Consider the following 3,348-nt stretch of genomic DNA (forward strand, 5'->3'; position numbering starts at 1 on the left):
TTTCGAGGCTTTTCTTCAACGGTGTTTACAAATTATGGTTGGACATTCACAGCAAATTCAGACCTTGCAGCCGAACACCTCCGCTCCCTCTTTTGATCATACATTGTCGGACATTCGCACCTTGTCTTACCCGCGTTTTACAAACCATGGTCGGACATTCACAGCTTCCTCTCCACCATACTTGTATGGTGGGATATTCACACCCACTTGCATCCGAAGACCTCCGCCCCCACTTTTGTTGATATTTAGTCGGTCATTCACACCTTACCCGTTTTCTTGCAGCCAAACACCTCTGATCTCGCTTTTGATGATGTAAGATTGGGCATTCAGACCTTGCTTTTCCTGCTTTTCACCAACTATAGACGGACATTCACACCTTCTTGCAGCCGAACACTTCCGCTCCACCTTTTAGGTTTCTATCACACCTTTTTTTTCACCGCATTTTATAGATTATGGTTGGAAATTCTCAACCACTCATCCGAAGACCTCTCCTCCCGCTTTTGTTAATATATTTGAACTTTAGTCAGACATTCACACCTACTTGCAGCCGAACACCACCTCTCTAGCTTTTGATGATGTATGGTCCGGCATTCTTACCGTTTCTAACACATTTTTCAGCAATTATGGTAGGACATTCACACCTTCTTGCAGCTGAACACCTCCTCTCCCACTTATGATCATGTGCAGATTGATTTTCGAAAATTTTCTTTCATGTTTTCTAGCAATTAATGATGGACATTTAGACCTTCTTGCAGCTGAACACCTCCGCTCCCGCTTTTGATCATACATTGTCAGGCATTCGAACCTTGTCTTACAAACTTTAGTCAAACATTCACACCTTTTTGCAGCCGAACACAGTTTTTTTCAGCCGAACTTGGGCATTCGAACCTTTTCATACCCACTTTTTACCAACTATGGTCGGACATTCAAACCTTCTTGTAGCCGAACACATCCAGTCCTGCTTTTGATGATGTATGTTCAGGCATTCGAACCTTTTCTTACCAGCTTTTTACAAACTATGCTCGGACATTCAAACCTTCTTGTAGCCGAACACATCCACTCCTGCTTTTGATGATGTATGGTATGGCATTCGAACCTACTTGTTGCCCGCTTTTCATTAATTATGGGTGGACATTCACACCTTGTCGCAGCCAAACACCTCCGCTCCCTGTTTTGATCATGTATGGTTGGACATTCGCACCTTTTCTCATCCGCGTTTTGCAAACTATGGTCGGCCATTCACAGCTTCCTCTCCACCATACTTCTATGGTGGGATATTCACACCCACTTGCATCCGAAGACCTCCGCCCCCCCTTTTGTTGATATTTAGTCGGTCATTCGCACCTTACCCACTTTTGGCAAACTATGGCCTTCTTGCAGCCAAAAACCTCTGATCTCGCTTTTGATGATGTAAGGTTGGGCATTCAGACCTTGCTTCACCTGCTTTTCACCAAATATAGTCGGACATTCACACCTTCTTGCAGCCGAACACTTCCGCTCCACCTTTTAGTTTTCTATGGGGCATTCACACCTTTTTTTTCACCGCATTTTATAAAAACACCACAGGAACACCGTATTGAGGCTTTGTTCTGACCGCTCATTCGGTGTCGCGTTTCTTTCAAGCAATTCGCCTGGTTAGCCCGCACTCGGCTCGCTCCCAGAGCCGTGTTAAAGTCTACTTCGCATTCACTCTCTTTTCTCAGCAGACTAAAAGAAAGTTTCATCTTGGGCTCCCTGAAACCTCCATCCTGCACCGCTGTTTGCTTTTTCACAAGAGCAGAGGAGAGCGCACCGTTCCCAGGGGCACTACAGTACCGGGTCGATGCTTGGAGTGAACGGAGCAAGCTCCTTTTTCAACTCCTATTGATACAAATCCATTTAATATGTAGTCCTCGCATAGAGGACACATCAGACATTAAACTGATAAGAACAGATACTACACTTGATCTTAGCCAAAAGGCCGAGAAGCGATAACTGTCCACTGGTTCACGTCCGAGGGCCCTTCCTGGCACAATGCGCACTTGTAGCGGTGTTCTTTTTATGGCCATAGTGTCACTTTGCACCTCGGCCCACCCGCTGCACTGAGCACTCTTCAGCCCTTTTAAATGGTATAACTTTACACTACCGCACGCTCCAGCGAGCACCATTCAAGCAACAACTTTGCACTCCAGCTTCGAACATTGGCACAGTCGCAACAAGTAAGGCGACTCTACTCAGAGAAGTCACTCTGCACAGTAACAAGATTTCTTTTGCACAGACAGAAAGGGCTTCATCCGCAAAGGTAAAGCCTGCCAAAAATAGAAACAACTCATTAGTGCTGCTCAACGTTGTACTTTGCAGTAAAAGAAAGAGCAAATCTAAAGATTCAGGAATCCGAGAATAAGCTTACTTCCATGAGTTCTTCACGATTTCGGATTTTGCTATAAAATGAATTCCTTCACTCAAACTAAATTAAAACTGCTAAACCGCTAATCTGTTACATGCAAGGCAGATGTCAAATTCACCGAAATAGGATCTAAGGGTATTTGGCCAATCGAGCTGTAGCAGCTTCGGTAAAAGAGTATAAGTTGAAGAGTTTGTGAATAAAGGTGTGCACACACATAGTGAGTTGTAGGAAAATAGGCAGGGAGCAATGCCGGCTGGGGTATAGGTTCTTGTATGTTGTCTGACTGTTTGATTTGAATGTGTTGTGTAAGTGTCCTGTTGAATGTTACATGTTTGGGCTTTGACACGCTCCACTGTGGTTGTTAACTGTGTGGTGTGTCCTGAAATGTTATATGTTTGGGCTGTGTGACATGCTTAATGCTTTTCAGTAGCAACCCACTTATTCATATATAGCAACTGACAACATAAGAAGTCCGGACATACTTTGATAGTAGTTGTAGAAGTATCCTTATTGATAATAGATAAACTAATTCATAGTGATAGAACAGTAGATGAACAGGTGCCTGCACATGTCTCATGAAAATAAAATGGGTGTATGATTGCTGACGGCAGAGCAATACTGCCAAACTTATGAGTTCTTGTGGCAAACTTGATTCAGTGTCTTGACGTGTATACGCTGTTTCGCTGACTTGTCACAAGAAACAAAGTGTGTTTGATAAGATCCGACCATTTTATTACGGGAGGATCAGTATATATGGATTCTGATGTGACTGATAAACTCATTCGTATCTTAAGCATAATCTAATACGTGAGACAACGCCCTGGCACACAATCAAAAAAAAAAAAAGAGAGAGCGGTTTTGTGTCCCCACAGTCCATAATGTAGAAAAGAGAGAAAAAAGCCTTTCTGATTTGTTGTGTGTGCTCACAGTGCAGAGTGTAGAGAAAAGAGAGAAAAGAAAGC

The 3,348-nt window shown here is 43.5% G+C and overlaps 1 non-coding gene across 1 annotated transcript; it reads right to left on the minus strand.

The window, feature by feature from the left end:
- Window positions 1–1,781: 1,781 nt before the first annotated feature.
- LOC140286158 (U2 spliceosomal RNA) lies at window positions 1,782–1,972 on the minus strand. The gene has a single exon (XR_011911039.1). It is a non-coding gene; the product is annotated as a U2 spliceosomal RNA (small nuclear RNA).
- Window positions 1,973–3,348: the final 1,376 nt, after the last annotated feature.

This window comes from Leuresthes tenuis, unplaced genomic scaffold (assembly GCF_036924035.1).
Source record: "Leuresthes tenuis unplaced genomic scaffold, fLeuTen1.0.hap1 SCAF_74, whole genome shotgun sequence".
NCBI lineage: Eukaryota > Metazoa > Chordata > Actinopteri > Atheriniformes > Atherinopsidae > Leuresthes > Leuresthes tenuis.